At 39.3% G+C, this 19,496-nt stretch overlaps 1 non-coding gene across 1 annotated transcript; it reads right to left on the bottom strand.

Moving 5' to 3' along the window:
• Positions 1-11,458: 11,458 nt before the first annotated feature.
• Positions 11,459-11,590, bottom strand: LOC126005213 (small nucleolar RNA SNORA51). The gene has a single exon (XR_007494383.1). It is a non-coding gene; the product is annotated as a small nucleolar RNA SNORA51 (small nucleolar RNA).
• Positions 11,591-19,496: the final 7,906 nt, after the last annotated feature.

Raw genomic sequence — 19,496 nt, 5'->3', positions numbered from 1 at the left:
TAGTAGTATGAAAGCCAAAAAATCTTAATTAAGGGGCTGAGGTGGGGAGGAGAAATCTCAATTAAAATAGTAAATTAAAAAAATAAAAGAGTAAGAGCCAAATGAGATCATATATGGGTAGGAGGCATGCTTTGAGTGAGTAGGAGGCATCCAGTTTGAACCCAAATACTACATATAAAAACCCCAAGTACTGCCATGAGAGATCTCTAAGCACAGAACTAGGAGTAAGCATGGAGAGAGAGAGAGAGAGAGAGAGAGAGAGAGAGAGAGAGAGAGAGAGAGAGAGAGAGAAGAGAGAGAGAAGAGAGAGAGAAGAGAGAAAAGAGAGAGAAGAAGAGAGAGAAGAGAGAAAGAGAGAGAGAGAGAGTAGTTTAAATCTACACTGCCAGGGCCTCACCCATCTGTCTGTTGCCTGCCTGTAGCACATTGGTGTAAAGGTTTATAAGTTTCAGGAATATAGTTACTATGTGATTCCCATCACCAAAATACCAATATATTCAATATATACATCTAACACTGTTCTGAGGACCCGTACTGTTTATTCCCGAAACCATTGGCCACCCTGGTAACTTTTGTACTTTCAGTTTTAATACCTTATTTGCATCAGAAAGTGTGGATTCCTTTGCTCTTTTATACCACAAATGAATGATAAACCATCAGATACTGTCTTTCTTCCTTTGAGTTATTTTGCCTAACATGATACCCTCTAGCATAATCTTTAGCTAAATATTAATTTATTGTATATCTATGAAAACACATATACTAAATTCTTTTTATTTTCTATAGAGGAGGCTGAATCTGTTAAAATTTCCATTCACTATAAATAAACATTCTCTTTTCTCATATCTCTGCAAACACTTATTTTTTTTTCTATTCTTATTATAAGCTATGCTCTCAGGAATGAGAAGATAGTTTATTGTAATTTTGACTTGCGTTTCCCTGATAATTAGTAATGATGAATACTATTTCATGTGCCTGTTGGCCAACCTTTGAAGAAGCATCTATTCAGCTCTTATCCACAACTTTTAATGGGAATGTTTATATTTTGTTGAGTTCTATGAATAATTTCTATATCTTAAGTGGTATGTTTTTGCCGGTTCACACCTTTTTAACCCATTCAGTATGATATCTTTTTATTTAAGCAATTGTTTCTTCCATTGTCTGAAAATTTATCTTTTATTTGTTACAATCCCATTTATTTTACTTTTTTTTTTAAAGAACCAATCAGATAACTAAAGATATTTCTGAAGCTAATATTATGGTGCTTTGCTTATGTTTTCTTCAGTATTTTCTATGGATTTAGGTCTAACATCTGTCTTCATTTTGAATTAACTTTTTGTGTATGATGTGAAATATTTCTTCAATTTAATTATTTTTTTTGTTACTGGCTATTTTTAAAATGTTCACATTTTTTTTGAAAGACTTTGTTTTCTATTATATGCTTTTTATAGTCTGTTAACTATACTTAAAATTAATGAGTAATTTCCCTCAGTTCTAGCCCACTAGTCTGAGTGTTTGCTTTCATCAAGTTTTCATGCTATTTTGGTTATTAGTATTTTATAGTGTAATTTAAAGTCAGAAAATGCAGTGCTTCCTCTCTCTTCCCTCAAGATTGCTTTGGATATTCAGGGAGTTTTATGGTTCAATGAAATTTTGTACTGTACCTTTGAAGAACATTATTGGAATTTTAACAAGAATTGCAATGGATATGTTTTGTATTTAACAGTCGTATTGACGGTTGCCATGTGGGCTTGTGGGAAGTGAGCCTCAATGCTGTGTATGTGCTCACAGCTGACTTGACAAGATGACACAGCCAATCATTTCACAGAACTCAGAGAGTTGGAAACACTATCTTTCTTTTTTTATTGAATTTTTATTTAAGCACCATGATTATAAACATTATTATAGTTGGGTTTCAGTCACAAACAGAACACCCCCCTTCACTAGTGCAACATTCCCACCCCCAATATCCCCCCTCCTTCCCATCCCCTGCCTGTATTCAAGGCAGGCATTCTACTACAGTTATTTTTTTTTAAGTTCAGTGAGCTATTTTTTTCTTTCTTAAAGGATAAGTGTTAAAAATAAACAAAATAGTAAAGGTGTGAAAGTGGCAATTGCTGTTGTTTGCATAGGTCCAGCAAAATATGGGGAAAACTAAAAAAAAAAAAATCCTTGGCCTGATTACAAGAAGGACTCACTCCAGAAGTTTATCAGCATAAAACCGACTCTCAGCTCCAGGCATACCAGTCTGTCCAATCTGAGTCATTCTCCATGGTCCCGGTGAAACTTTTTCACACTTTAGTTGTTGTTGGTGTCAGGTTCCTGTATTTAAAGATTCTGGATTCTGTGCATTTTCTTCATCGAAGTCAGGCTGATGTGGAGCATCCTCCAGTTTCATCTCACCACTAGATGTGGAGAGAACTGCCCTGCAAGGAGGTTGTTGCTAAGTCGTCTGGGTTTGAGAGTACTCTTTGGAGTAAGTTGATGCCAGAGAAGTGATAGGGTCTTCACTGGCAGATGTTTGCATCCTGGTAATGTTATAGACAATTGTGGTTGTTTCCATAGATGGTATCATTGTTCAGAGGTGTATGGGCAATGCCCTTTCTTCTGAGGCCTAAGCCAAATCATTATACTAATGTTCAGGGTATAAGGCCTAACTGCATCACAAGATTCATGTTCCCATCTTTATTAGATAAGAACTTGTCTGCATATGTATTATTTTTCCATTTTAATGTGCCTATGCAAAAGAGAAACAATGCCACAAGGTATTGTTGGTGCATATGGGGGCGAAGGGATCAAGTCCAACATTCCCTGTAACTTGGTTATAACATGAATTCTACACAGATATACTCTTCTACCAGCATTGCTTATTGAACAGATCTCAAAGCAAAGGGAAAAAGCAAACAAACAAATAAACAAAGAAAAACCAGTGAGCAAAAATGTCACTATATAAGAGGATACTCAAAAAAGTTACAGATGTTAAGGGAATACATCTGAGATATACAAAGGAGATACACATGTCCCTTTTATGTTTTATAAATAGTGGAGGGGGGGAGGTTGTTGTTTCTGGGACACCACTTTGGTCTGTGATTTGGCCATCTGGAGTCTGTAAACCACTACCAGCACTCCCGTATCAGGAAATGTCTTTGAGTGTGGGCGTCTCGGAAACTGATTATGGTAGCAAGCGCAGGTACCCAGTGAAGGGAGTTGGAGGATAGGAGTCCATTGATAATAGATTGATAGGAACAGAGTTTTGGGAAAATACTATTTTCTTCAGTCCATCTTTCTTGCCCCCTGTTTGTCTATAGACCCTTGCTCCCTTGCTCTCTTTTTCTTCAATTGTTTATTGAACTATGGGTAATTCTAAGGATTTTTCACTTATGCGCGCACACACACACACACACACACACACACACACACACAAATGTTGGCAAAGTCACAGAGCTGTGGAGGCAAATCAATGTCATTTAAAAATTATACTGTTCATATTTTTGTTGATTTGGGACCCACACCCTGTGGTACTCATGGCTTGCTCCTGGTTCTACACTAAGGGATCATTCCTGGTTGGTTTAAGGGAGGGAACACATGTGTGATGGGGATCAAACCCTTGTGGACTACATGCAAGACAAATGCCCTATATTCTGTACTTTTTCTCAGGGCCCCTAATTTTTAAACTTTTTATTAAGGCACCATGATTTACAAAATTATTCATTCTTGTTATAGGCATGTACTGTTTTGGCACATATTTCTCCATTGTCATTGGGCTGCCAATCAGGAGGTAATTTTTACATGTTAGAGAAAATTATCTCCAAAGGCCTCATTGCAGCACTTTAAACTTTGAAAAGGAGAAAGTTGGGGACCTAGTTACATTTATCTGGAAAAAATGTGAATTTCAGAGTGGTATGTTTTGTTATTTTGTTTATGGCCATAGGAACTGGTGATTAGGAGTTTCTACTGGTACTGTGTTTAGGGTTCACATCTAGCAAGGTTTGGGGGAATGGAACCTGTGTTAACCACTTGCAAGTCAGTGTCCTACCTGCTATCTCTCTGACCCCAGCAGTGTGGTGTTTCTACTTTTCATCAACAAGGATGGGCTTGAGGAGCATGAAGTCAATGAAAGAAGGAATTCATTGTGAAAACCATATTTTGAATAAGTTCCCTATATACATAATTACATTTAATTTAAAAAGTGCTACATGCCTTTTTTTACATCTCTGCAAAACTTATTATCACTCTAGCCTCATCAATATTTCTTGTGTGGGTCTTTAAAGCTCCACAACCTGCAGTATATAAATGCTGTGGTCATTGCTGACAGCACAGACTGTGCCAGGTTGAATGAAAGTCAACTCTAGACCAGTACCTAAGGACTTTATCAAGTCACTGTTATCAAGCCACAGGACCCACCTGTATGTTCTAGTCCTGACATTTCTTTATGGTCTGCTGAGCTTGACTTTGCTTTATCTGTGAGAAGCTTTTTGTAGAGGGAGCCAGAGGAGCTCCACTTTCTGAGGAAACTCACCCTAGTCCTGCCTTCAGCACACTTGAGAATAAGATGTCACCTGGCCAACATTTCAGGCAAAAGTCATCTGTCCCATCTGCTTGCACTACCTCAATGGCAGTGTCACTGTTAACTGTGGCCACAACTTTTGTGGCCACTGCATTGGTTTATTATGGGAGGATTGACTAGACATGCTTTCTTGCTCTGTCAGCAGACCAACCAGGAGAAGTGCTTCAGTACTGATCCCCAGCTGAGAAGGCTGAGGAGAGTTGGCCTAGTTTTTCCATGCTGCAGGAGCAGCGAGATGCAGAGAAAAAGGTGCATAGTGTAGGGAGCACATCTAACTTCTGATTCCCTTTTGCAAGGATGAGCAAGAGCTGGTTTGTCCCCTATGCAGCTAGATCCCAACATACCAGGGCCACTGTATTGTGTAATATCTGTGGTGGGGACTATGTTTCATTACAGGCATAGGCACTGTGGTTATGTAGAGTCTTTGGAGAAGCTATTAGAAGAGATGCAGAAGCTAGTAGTTACTCAAGACAGAAAATTTCTACAACTGGGAGAGCAGATGAGACATAAGAAGAGTCAGTCAGTCTCAGAATTTGAACAGCTCAGCTTGTTTGTAGAACATGAGCAAGAGTTAGTTTTCATTAGGTTGGCAAAAGACAAAAAAATTTTCAACAAAAATACATTGCTAAGATATATCCTGGAAAAAGACATCTGCACGCCTATGTTCATTGCAGCACTATTCACAATAGCTAGAATCTGGAAACAATCCAAGTGACTGGGAACAAGTGAGTGGATAAAGAAACTGGTCCATCTACACATAGAATACTACTCAGTTGTTAGGAAAAATGAAGTCATGGAATTTTTTTTTTTATACGTGGATAGATATGGAGAGTAGTGAAATGAGTCAGTGTTATATCATAGGTTGGCAAGGATGACTAAGCAAAGTTTAGACATTAGTCAGGAATTCTTTATTAGTTGCACAGTGACTGCATTTACCACAAGGGAAGGCAAAGTGCAGTCTGGAACACAGTTCTTCAGTTCTTTTAAAGTGTGGAATACATCTTTCTTTAGCAGATGAACGAACAGCAGAACAAAATGGTTGGGAAATATGATTACAATTGTGAGATTATTTTAGCCCTTAACATTTTTTAAAGGATCTATATTTTTTCCCTAGTCAATAAGGATTATTTTCATTCTCTTAATTTTTAAGGAAGTCCCTTCACTAGTCTCGACTGATTAGCTTACTCAGAGGTTACTTTTTTATGCATTGTTCTCACTGGGAAATAAATGTCTATTTCTGGTCACATACACAGACATCTGCAAAGTTACCTATGGCATTTGTTACAGTAAACAACAAAACAGTGGTTTTTAGCAAAATTTTAACAAATGGTCATTTTCAAAAGAGGCCCCATCTCTGGACCTGACTAAGGAAATTTCTGTTACTTCAGAAGGTAGCCCTATTTCTGGGCCTAGTTAAGGGAGTTCCTACAATAAATCAAGCAAGCTGTGACAGAAACAAAATCTGCAGTTAGCAGGTAATTGATTCTAGATTAATGGGAGATGTGGTTCTTCTGTAAAAAGAAATCCTGCCAAAAGTTTATAACCATAGTTAGTAATGATGTTCATAAATTTGATTTTGGGGGGCAATGTTTTACAAGAGGGAGAGAGGGACATAGAATGATCATACTCACTTGTGGGATATGGAAAAATATAGTAATACCTAAAGACAAGTTGGGAGAGAGAGAGAGAGAGAGAGAGAGAGAGAGAGAGAGAGACAGAGACAGATACAGAGACAGGGAGAAACAGAGAGACAGAGAGAGACAGAGAGACAGAGAGAAAGAAACTGGGAACTAATTTAGACGAGGACCATTTGGCGGGGGTTGGGGCTGGCTACATCCATTGGTGCATTTTATATAGTCCCTAGAATGGCTAGCATCTTGCCTGCTCTATTATCTCTCACCCATCCCCAGGTAGAAATTATTCTCTCACGCTTTTTTCAAAGCCTAAAAATAAAATGCCCATTTACCCTTCTCCTCAAAAGCCCAATTCTTACTTTTTTTTTTTTTTTATGTTTTGCACTTCAGACTGAGTATGCCTCAGAGGAGCCACCCTGGAACAAAATTCATTAGTCATTCTGGAGCCCACCTTTCTGAGATGTGCTTCTCTGTATTCTTCCCCCCCTCCCCAAAAAAAAGCACTTGTGATTGGCAGAAAAGATGTTTACTTTGAGGGAAATAGTCCCCCATCTTCTTTCCTGCTGGTATATTGCCAAAAAAGCTTTCTCAACCCTTCATGGAATCTCTGGATTGATTGTCCTGGGTGTGGCTGTGGAAGCTGATCTTCAAGGTTAATCTCTTAGGGCTGGAAAGGCAATTGAGAAAAGAGATCAATACATCTAGTACTCAAGTAAAGGAGAGAAAAGAAATAAACAGGAGTCCCTGCAGTCTGTTTATTAACTTCTGGGCCTTAGAATTTTTATTACCCTTTTGCAATGAGTATTTCATGAAGGTATTTTAGGATTCTTGAAGTCATTTTCAGATTTCTACCTGATAATTACATTAAAATGGCCACCTTAGTGCTTTTCTGCTTTTCCAGTTAGCGGGAAAGGTTTACTTTCAAGTGTGCATCTTAAATAAATATTTTTGTTATCAGAATCTGTGCGAAAGCCATTGAAATTCTAGTATGCCTAAGATTTTTCCCTTTTCAAAACTATTTATAACTTGTAGTTACTTGATATAAAATATGATGGTATGCTAGAAGTTTGTACACAATCTGTTTACCATGTCAGTTCTCTTTTTTTTTTTTTTAGCAAAATCTTAAAACATCTCATAGTCAAATTTAAACCTAGAAGAGATGTGTGGAAGGTAGTGTTAAGTAAGGATGTTTTCTATTTCAGAGACCTCTTTATAAAAAAAAATTCTGAGGATTATAGGTGATCTAGTGTTACTAGGATGGGATGATTTAATCAAATGCACAGAGATCTACAGCTTTTGGTTATTTTGATGGGAGGATATGGAGAGACATGCCCCAAGTGCTCAGGGCTCACTCCTGTTGGGTTTTGGGGGACAATTTGTGGTGCCAGGAATCAAACCCGTGTTGCTGCATGCAAGGCAAACTCTTTACCTATAAAACTGTTTCTCCAGCTCCCAGAGTTTAAGTAGTTTCAAAGGTCTTGATGTGAGTCTGCCAGTTTTCTGACTTTGACTTAGACTCTTATTTATAGTAGATCTAATACTCCTTTTATGAAATAGACTGATAGACATAGTAATGACCTTGAGTAGTCTAACTGCTGAGTTCATTTGTGATGTGTACTTGTCAAAACAGTCTGAAATTTTTTTTAGTAATTTTAATTAATAATTTTGTTTGTGCTTTATGTTATGCATAGATTTTATTCCATGTTAAATGAAATCTTATTATATACAGTCTTAACTGTTATACAATGCCCATCCTCTTTTATTATCCCTTTATCTTGAAATCTGTTAGTTGATATTAGTAATGGAATTATTAAAATATCGATACTTAAGTATGTTTTGTTTGGTTTTGACCCTTTTTATGATGTTGAGGCTACTTCCAACTTGTTGCTCATTGTGTTGCTCTTAGCAGACCCCAGGAAACCATATTGTGCCATGAATTGAATTCAGGGTCTGATACATTAAAACCAAGTTCTCTACTACTGAGACATATCCCTGGACTTTAAAATATTTGTTATAGTGCTACTTATTATTCCCAGATTTAATTAAGAACACCTGGTGTTTGACCTTGCCCTTCTAAATTACTTCACATAAGATAAAATCCTCTAATACCATTCATGCTGCAACAAATTGTTTGATTGTGTTGTTGTATATGGCTGAGTAGTATTCTTTGTAAATATACATATATATCATGTATACATATATTACATATATTTGATATATATGGACATATATATCACAGTTTAATTATTTACTCATTTGTCTTACACCTCAGTTATTTGCAAGACTTTATGCTACAATGTATATAGGTGTGCATATTTTTTTAAAGTGAGTGTTTTTGTATTCTGTGGGTTGGTAGCAAGCAGTGGGATTGCCAGGTTATATGAAAGCTCTCATCTTAATTTTTTTAGGAATGTCCATAATGGTTCCCATAAGAGATATACTTGACTCCATTTCTACCAGTAGTGCATAAACTCTCCTTTTTCACCTCATCCCTGCCAAAAACAAATTGGTCCTATCTTTTCTGATATTTGCTATTCTCAAGGTCAAACACAAAATGCTCTCACTAATTGGTAATATATAAAGTAGCAAGCCTATAGCATAGACTTGGTAGCAATGGCAAGAAAAACACTGGATCTAGATTGTAGAGACCAAATATGCCAAGAAAAAAGAAATAAAGTTGTGAAATAAAGTGGAAATCTAGAAGTAACATAGGGCAAGGATTAGAGGCAGGTATGTATTTAAACCACTAGGTAGAATTCTACCATAGACTCAGATTACAATAGTAAGCTTAAAAAATGTAACTATAAGGAGCCAAGTTGAGGGTGGGAAGGAATTTGAAGTTCATGTTCGGGGGAATTTGAAGGAATTTGAAGTTCGTGGTGGGACTAAGATGAGGGGGGCATCTATGCCTAAACCTACATTGTAAGCAGTTACATAAATTGCAGTGTCTAATTAAAGGGAAAAAAAGCTGTTTTATCATTTTGTTATTTGTTTTTGTTATTTTCTTGATTTGTGACATTCTTATGCTTTTTTGGTTCTGAGTATTGCCTTTTTTGTACATTGTCATTATTTGTTGGTACTGTTTCAATTTTCTCCTGTTTCTTCTATTTTTTTTTGCATAGGTTTTGTTGATAGGTTGTCCTGAGATTTATATTTAAAGTACTATACTTTGGATTACTAGGTGATTTGAGCTTACATCTTTTTTTAAAGAGCCATATCTTTACTTTTCTCTCCCTCTCATGTGCCTTGTATAATTTTGTATAATTTTTGTGAGACTGTTTTATGAAAGATCCCTCAGCGTTCTTTTGCAGGGGCAATTTTTTGCTTTAAGTTTTGTTTACCTTCTAAAGATACCCATGACATTCTTCAAAGAAGTGGATCAGACACTTTTGAAATTCATTTGGAACAATAAACACCCCCGAATAGCTAAAGCAATCATTGAGAAAAAGAATATGGGAGGAATTACTTTCCCCAACTTTAAACTGTACTACAAAGCAACAGTTATAAAAACAGCATGGTATTGGAATAAGGATAGGTCCTCAGATCAGTGGAATAGGCTTGAATACTCAGAAAATGTTCCCCAGAGATACAACCATCTAATTTTTGATAAAGGAGCAGGAAATCCTAAATGGAGCAGGGAAAGCCTCTTCAACAAGTGGTGTTGGCACAATTGGATAGCCACTTGCAAAAAATTAAACTTAGACCCCCAGCTAACATCATGTACGAAGGTAAAATCCAAATGGATTAAAGACCTCGATATCAGCCCCAAAACCATAAGATATATAGAACAGCACATAGGCAAAACACTACAGGACATTACAGGCATCTTCAAGGAGGAAACTGCACTCTCCAAGCAAGTGAAAGCAGAGATTAACAGATGGGAATATATTAAGCTGAGAAGCTTCTGCACCTCAAAGGAAATAGTGCCCAGGATACAAGAGCCACCCACTGAGTGGGAGAAACTATTCACCCAATACCCATCAGATAAGGGGCTAATCTCCAAAATATACAAGGCACTGACAGAACTTTACAAGAAAAAAACATCTAACCCCATCAAAAAATGGGGAGAAGAAATGAACAGACACTTTGACAAAGAAGAAATACGCATGGCCAAAAGACACATGAAAAAATGTTCCACATCACTAATCATCAGGGAGATGCAAATCAAAACAACGATGAGATACCACCTCACACCCCAGAGAATGGCACACATCACAAAGAATGAGAATAAACAGTGTTGGCGGGGATGTGGAGAGAAAGGAACTCTTATCCACTGCTGGTGGGAATGCTGTCTAGTTCAACCTTTATGGAAAGCGATATGGAGATTCCTCCAAAAACTGAAAATCGAGCTCCCATACGATCCAGCTATACCACTCCTAGGAATATACCCTAGGAACACAAAAATACAATACAAAAACCCCTTCCTTACACCTATATTCATTGCAGCTCTATTTACCATAGCAAGACTCTGGAAACAACCAAGATGCCCTTCAACAGACGAATGGCTAAAGAAACTGTGGTACATATACACAATGGAATATTATGCAGCTGTCAGGAGAGATGAAGTCATGAAATTTTCCTATACATGGATGTACATGGAATCTATTATGCTGAGTGAAATAAGTCAGAGAGAGAGAGAAAAACGCAGAATGGTCTCACTCATCTATGGGTTTTAAGAAAAATGAAAGACACCCTTGTAATAATAATTTTCAGACACAAAAGAGAAAAGAGCTGGAAGTTCCAGCTCACCTCAGGAAGCTCACCACAAAGAGTGATGAGTTTAGTTAGAGAAATAACTACATTTTGAACTGTCCTAATATTGAGAATGTATGAGGGAAATGTAGAGCCTGTTTAGGGTACAGGCGGGGGTTGGGTGGGGAGGAGGGAGATTTGGGACTTGGGTGATGGGAATGTTGCACTGGTGATGGGTGGTGTTCCTTTTATGACTGAAACCCAAACACAATCATGTATGTAATCAAGGTGTTTAAATAAAAAAAAATTATGCATTAAAAAAAAGTTTTGTTTACTTGATAAATTATTTTTCTCGCCTTGTACTCTAAATAATAATCTTGCAGGTCAGAGCATTCTTGATTAAAAGTGTGATTTCTTTTCCCCAACTGACCCTTTTTATTTATTTTATTCATGTTGGGTATCAAATTCAGGATTCAGGATCTCTTATATGCAAGTGGTCTTCTGCTGAACTGTATACTCAGCCCATGGCATTCTGTTTATATCTGTGGTTTTTCTTTTTTTTTTTTTTTGTCCCCCAATTCACAATACATACCCGGCAAGGGGCCTGTGTTGAGGTGTATATGGGTGCCTTTACTGTACCTCCTCTTTCTATACAGCCAGTGTAAAGAACACAGCCTGTGGTAAGAATTGGGAGGCCTTATTTTATCTTTTATTTTTTTTTTCTTCAGGGCAAACTAAAGTTGTTTTTTTTTTAAGTAAGAATTCATTTAAAGGACAAAATTGATTAACATAATAAGGTAAACTAATATAACATAATATAGTGACATAACATAACATATAATATAATTAATATAATAATAATACATGTAAGTCAAAGAAAGTTTCTGATTAAAAACACAATTTTTTTTTCCATAATGGCTTACATATCTTTCACTGTAGTATTTTGGGTACATATTCACATTAAATCAGGGGAATACCCATCACCTAATATGCCCTCTTCTCAATCAAAAATCAAATATACTGAAAATAGGCAGAGTCCTGTCTAGAGGCTTCCAAACTCAGTTTGAGAGAGGATGTGAAAAAAGTAATTAAAATACCACAACAATACACACACACACACACAAAAAAATATCGAATTAAATAACCGATAAGCACCACAACAATAAAGACAGGCACCACACAATAATCTCGGTTCTGAAATCAAATCATACTCAAGTGCAAAAAGAAAGAGAAAGACAAAACAAAATAAAATAAAATAATATTGGAGACATCAACCGTAATCTCCACACCAAAATAAAGATGTCAAAAAAATAGATCATTGAGCCACCCTGCGCGCGACCCCCCCCCCCATAGACTGCAGAGGCCAGCCGCGCCAACGGGGAGTAGGGACCCCCAGCGTCCATGGTGAGTGCACTCTTTTAGGGAGCTCACACGTGGACGACCCGCAGCCGCCAGCCACCCTGCGCACGACCCCCCCCCCATAGACTGCAGAGGCCAGCCGCGCCAACGGGGAGTAGGGACCCCTGGCGTCCATGGTGAGTGCACTCTTTTAGGGCGCTCACACGTGGAACGACCCGCAGCCGCCAGCCACCCTGCGCGCGACCCCCCCCCCCCATAGACTGCAGAGGCCAGCCGCGCCAACGGGGAGTAGGGACCCCCGGCGTCCATGGTGAGTGCACTCTTTTAGGGCGCTCACACGTGGACGACCCGCAGCCGCCAGCCACCCTGCGCGCGACCCCCCCCCCATAGACTGCAGAGGCCAGCCGCGCCAACAGGGAGTAGGGACCCCCGGCGTCCATGGTGAGTGCACTCTTTTAGGGCGCTCACACGTGGACGACCCGCAGCCGCCAGCCACCCTGCGTGCGACCCCCCCCCATAGACTGCAGAGGCCAGCCGCGCCAACCGGGGAGTAGGGACCCCAGGCGTCCAGGGTGAGTGCACTCTCCTAGGGAGCTCACAGGTGGACGACACGCAGCCGCCAGCCACCCTGCGCGCGACCCCCCCCCCATAGACTGCAGAGGCCAGCTGGTTGGCACAGAGACCACACCACCCGTTGCCTCAACTTCCAGGCCCCAGAGTTCATTCCACCTGACCCGAGCGTAGACTGGGGAGGACATTCCCTAGTACCTAGTGGGCCGGAGTCACCTGCCCAGCTGGGACAGGTGGGACGAATAGACTAGGTGAGCTTGGACCTGCCCCCTGGACCTTTAGGTAACCTAGAGCAACCTAGCCCCGAGCCCCAGAGTGGACCGGAGACCCCCCCTAGGGCTGAGAGCAGCTACCGGGAGGGCTTGACTGGGGGAATTTCTTCCGCGGTAACTCGGAGGAGCAGAGCTTCATTGACCCCCAGATAAGGGAGGGAACAGAGAGTCAGGCTCAACAGCGCCCGCAACTAGTGTGGCCAGAAGCGGAACTACACCTGCTGACAGAAATTAAGAGGAAGACTGACTTCCAAGTAGTAGAGGAGAGGAGAAAAAGGAGAGGAGAAACAGTGCCCCCCACCACTGTGGTCAGGAAAGGGCCAGTACTAGCTGCCAACAAAAGGGGAAAACAACTAACCAGGCCACATAAAGAGTACAGGAGGATCAAAACCTCAGCGAGTTCACCCAAAAGTCCCTCTAGAACCACCCTCAGGGAGGGAACCAACTCCCACACCACAGGGGATCAAAACAGGTGAAAATTAGAAGCACAGCACTCTAAAACACACCATTAAATACAAAGAAGTATGCGTAAATCAAGGAGATCACTAATATCTGGAGATATGGTGACAAACTCTTGCAAGCTTCCAAGTCCACCAAAACGCACAGATACACGCGATGAAGACCTAAAAGCAGCCATGAGGAAGGAAATGCAAGAATTAATAAAAGGAATGAGAGAAACCCTAGCTATCGAGTATAAGAAATCTATGGATGAATAAATCAGCCAAATTAAAGAAGAAATGTTAAAGAACATGAGAGATTCCATACAAAAAGAAGTGAAGGAATTAACAGACAAAGTAACAAGCCTTACAAGCAGAAACACAGAATTGGAGAAACACATTGAAGAACTCGAAGGAAAACTGCAAACAAAAAATGATCAAGAAACCAACAAAGAAATAAAAGGCAAAGCACTGGAAGGAAAGGTCCAGTATCTAATGAACAAGGACAAAAGAAACAACCTAAGAATTGTGGGTATACCAGAAGGGGAGGAAGTAGGGAAAGGGGAAGAACAAGTAGTCAGAGAGATAATAGCGGAGAACTTCCCCACCCTCTGGAAGGATACTGCAATGCCAATACAGGAAATAAAAAGAGTTCCCAATAAGATAGACACCAATAAACAAACACCAAGACACATGGTAATCCAATTGGCAAAAAACAAAGAGAAAGAAGAACTCCTTAAAGCAATAAGGAAGAAAAGAAACCTCAAGTACCAAGGTAGGGACATAAGAATCAAACCAGATCTCCCATTTGAAATAATTCAAGCAAGAAGACAATGGAATGACATATTTAAACGACTGAATGAAAGAAATTTCCAACCTAGGGTCCAATACCCAGCAAAACTTACATTCATATGGGAGGATAGACTAAAAACATTCTCAAACAAGAACAAATTTGAACTATTTGTGCAAACAAAACCGATCCTAAACGACTTACTCAAAGACGAATTACACAATCCAAACCCCCGATTGTAACAAAAACCACCCTACACAACACAACTACACAACAATCCTCTCTCTCAATAATCTCCCTAAATGTTAACGGACTAAACTCTCCAATTAAAAGACACATAGTAGAGAACTGGATTAGGAAAAACAAACCGGACTTGTGCTGTCTGCAAGAAACACACCTACAGATGCAGGATAAGCACAGGCTTAGAATAAAAGGATGGAAAGTAATTATTCAGGCCAATGGAAAACAAAAAAGAGCAGGGACAGCAATTCTTATATCAGACCAAATTGCATTCAACCTCAAGAAAGTGATCAGAGACAAAGAGGGTCACTACTTACTGATCAGGGGAACATTAGATCAAGAAACACTAACCCTGGTCAATATCTATGCACCTAATGTAGAGCCAGCAAAATATGTGGGGCAACTACTGGCAAACCTGGAGAAACACATGAAGGGAAATGTGATAATAGCAGGGGACCTCAATACTCCACTATCACCACTGGACAGATCCACCAAACAGAAAATTAGCAAAGAAATAAGAGCTCTGAATGAAAAATTAGAAGATTTAGGGCTAATAGACTTATAAAGAGCCCTCCACCCCCAGAAAGCAGAATACACATTCTTCTCAAGCCCACATGGAACCTTCTCCAGAATAGACCATATATTAGGATACAAAGCCAACCTATAAAGACCACAAAGGTAAGGATCATTAGAAGTACCCTCTCAGATCACTATGCCACAGAGCTCAAAATTGAGGTCAAGAAGAAGCAATGGAGAAAAACTAATACCTGGAGATTAAACAACATGCTGCTCAACAACAGCTGGATCAAAGAACAACTCAAGGAAGAAATAAAAAGATTCCTTGAGACAAATGACAATGAAGAGACAACATGTCAAAATTTATGGGACACAGCAAAAGCAGTAATTAGGGGGAAACTCATAGCAATACAGGCCTATGTCAAGAATCAGGAAAATAACAAAACCAACAGTTTAAAAGATCACCTCAAAGAATTGGAACATCAGCAACAGAGAAGTCCAACCACATCCAGAAGGCAAGAAATAATAAAAACCAGAGCAGAAATAAACAACATAGAAACCAAGAAAACAATACAAAAAATCAATGAGACCAGGAGTTGGTTTTTCGAAAAAATAAACAAGATAGACAAACCACTGGCAAAACTCACCAAAAAAAAGAGAGAAAACACCCAAATCAGTAGGATCACAAATGAAAGGGGAGAGATTACAACAGAACCCCAAGAAATACAACATATCATGAGATCATATTATGAACAACTATACTCAACTAGGCTAGAGAACCCAGTAGAAATCGATAGATTCTTGGAAAAACACCCTCTTCCAAGACTGGAAAAGGAAGATCTAGAAATCCTAAACAGACCAATCACCTCAGAGGAAATTGAAGATGTAATTAAAAAACTCCCTAAGAACAAAAGCCCAGGCCCAGATGGATTTACAGGTGAATTCTATCAAACATTTCAAGAAGGCTTACTACCACTTTTCCATAGGCTCTTCCAAACCATAGAAAAAACAGGAATCCTCCCCAACTCCTTTTATGAGGCTAATATCACACTCATTCCCAAAGAAGGCAAGGACACTACCAAAAAAGAAAACTACAGACCAATCTCACTAATGAACATAGATGCAAAGATACTCAATAAAATATTAGCAAACCGAATCCAGCACTTCATCAAAAAGATCATACATCACGATCAAGTGGGATTCATCCCAGGAATGCAAGGTTGGTTCAACATACGCAAATCAATCAACATTATACACCACATCAACAACATGAAAGACAAAAACCACATGATCATATCAATCGATGCAGAGAAGGCATTTGACAAAATCCAACATCCTTTCATGTTAAAGACACTCAGCAAAATAGGGTTAGAAGGAACCTTCCTCAAGATAGTTACAGCTATCTATGAAAAGCCTACAGCCAACATTATACTCAATGGTGAGAAACTAGAAGCATTCCCACTAAGATCAGGAACTAGGCAAGGCTGTCCACTCTCTCCACTCTTATTCAATATAACCTTAGAAGTCCTAGCAATAGCAATCCGACAAGAGAAGGAAATCAAAGGAATTCAAATTGGGAAAGAGGAAAACAAGCTATCTCTCTTTGCCGACGATATGATGATATACATCGAAAACCCTAAAGAGTCCACAGTAAAACTCCTAGAAACAATTAACCAATACAGCAAAGTGGCTGGTTACAAAGTCAATACACAAAAGACAGTAGCGTTTCTATATACAAACAATGAAGTTGAGGAGAGAGAGATTAAAAATACAATTCCATTTAAGATAGTATCAAAAAATATCAAGTATCTAGGAATCAACCTTACAAGAGAAGTGAAAGACCTATACCAGGGAAACTTCAAAACACTCCAGAAAGAAATTGAAGATGATCTAAAGAAATGGAAGAACATCCCATGCTCATGGATAGGTAGAATTAACATAATCAAAATGACTATCCTACCCAAACTCCTATATAGATTTAATGCAATCCCTATCCAAATCCAGACACAATTCTTTAAAGAATTAGAACAAGCATTCACAAAATTCATCTGGAACCACAAAAGACCCAGGATAGCCAAACAAATACTGAAAAACAAGAAGCTGGGAGGCATCTCCTTACCTAACTTGAAACTATACTATAAAGCCATAGTAATCAAAACAGCATGGTACTGGAACAGAGACAGGACATCAGACCAGTGGGTCAGAACAGAATTCCCAGACATAAACCCCCAGGTATATAGCCAACTAATATTTGATAAAAGAGGCAAGAATCTGAAATGGAACAAAGAAAGCCTATTCAACAAATGGTAATGGTACAACTGGAAAACAACATGTACGAAAGTGAAAATCAACCCATACCTTACTCCTTATACAAAAATCAACTCAAAGTGGATCAAAGACCTTGAAATCAGACCCAAATCCATAAAGTTTATTGAGAATAAAATAGGCAGAACACTCAAAGACCTATATATCAAAAAGGTCTTTGAGAATGGAGCACCAATGGCAAGAACGTTAGCATCAAATATAAACAAATGGGACTACATCAAACTAAAAAGCTTCTGCATGGCAAAAGAAACCCTGCTTAACGCAAGAAGACAGCTAACAGAATGGGAAAAAATCTTTTCACTCGACATATCAGATAAAGGGCTGATATCTAGAACATACAAAGCACTCAGAAAGCTGAGCCCCCCAAAACCAAACAAAGCTATAAAAAAATGGGGAGACGAAATGAATAGACACTTCTCTGAGGAAGACAGAAGGATGGCCAACAAACACATGAAAACATGCTCACCTTCACTCATCATCAGGGAGATCCAAATCAAGACAACAATGAGATACCACCTTACACCAGTGAGGATGTCCCACATCAAAAATAATGGAAACAACCTTTGTTGGCGGGGATGCGGTATGAAAGGAACTCTCATCCACTGCTGGTGGGAATGTCCCCTAGTCCAACACCTATGGAGGAAAGTCTGGAGAGTGCTCAAAGAACTCAGAATTGAGCTGCCATTTGACCCAGCAATTGCCCTCCTAGGCATATACCCACAAGATGGAAGGACATTCATTCCAAAATACGTATGCACCCCACTATTTATCGCAGCACTCAGTATAATAGCCAAATCTTGGAACCAACCTAGGTGTCCAACAACGGATGAATGGATCATTAAGATGTGGTACATATACACAATGGAATATTACATGGCAGTTAGAAATGATACAATCACAGACTTTGCAGCAACGTGGATGGACCTAGATCATGTTATGTTAAACGAAGTAAGCCAGAAGACAAAAGATAAACACAGAATGGTAGCACTATTCTGAAACACCTAGAACATATATTTTATACACAACTAATACCTAACAATCATATAACAGGGTTTAACAGGGTAGAAACTCCGATCACTGTAATAGTCAACATATACGTGGGAGCAGTGTCCAAAATACATGAAAAAGGAACAATGCAAACTCTTGACTGCACATTATACCACAAGGAAAACAGCAACAACAGAAACAGCAACATGGAGAGAACAGGTATGTAACCAGACTCCTACAACAAAGGCCCACAATAATCCCTTAGAGATCGTAAACAGGAACACAAGTATAGAACACTGAGGGAAATCACGTAATGCAATGGCAACATACCATAACACTACGTTTTAATCCCTTTACCTTACTATATTTTAAAAATAACCTCTCAGCTTTTCTTTCCACAGGCGCCCTTAGATACAAAGGGCGGACAAACTAAGATGGCAATTCGGGATACCACACGAGATACCATACCTTGCTTGCACTATGAGACGGCCACGAGAAAACTCTTTAACATACACTTTATCTCTAGGTTAAACCTTCTTTTAGGAATCGAAGCACGTGACCAGTCAGACCACCAAAGCAGTACCTGCGATGTACAGACCTAAACTACAGGCTCTAGTCATCGAACACATTCAACCAAACCAGCATTCCCTTGCTATTCTCTCCTTTCTTCTCTCTATTTTTTTTCTCTTCTCTTTTCTTTTTCTCTTCTACTCTTCTCTTTACTTTTTTCCCTTTCTCTTCTCCCTTTCTACGGTATTTTCTCTTTTCTCTTCCTTCATACCCCTCCCATATACCTTCCCCTTTCTCCCCCCCGGAAATCCAACTATCCCTTCACCCCTCAATCCCATCCAGATCTCCCACCATATTAAAACTCTCCACCCTCAGTCCTTAATCTTTTAGGCATCAAGATCGACCTCCTACCCAATGAACCAGTACCCAGCACCCAGGCGAGGGGACACCCAACCGAACCCACACATCGTCTCCTGCAAGAAAAGACAGCCAACTCCCCTGTGGACACATGCTGCGAGACCCTCCCTACCAACTCCCCCTAACATGGACTGTTTCTTGAAACCGGACTTAGGTCCAATAGTATCCCCAATGCAAGAA

This window comes from Suncus etruscus, chromosome 3 (genome assembly GCF_024139225.1).
Source record: "Suncus etruscus isolate mSunEtr1 chromosome 3, mSunEtr1.pri.cur, whole genome shotgun sequence".
NCBI lineage: Eukaryota > Metazoa > Chordata > Mammalia > Eulipotyphla > Soricidae > Suncus > Suncus etruscus.
Note: the sequence above shows the minus strand (reverse complement) of the source record. Positions and strands in the feature narration are given on the sequence as shown.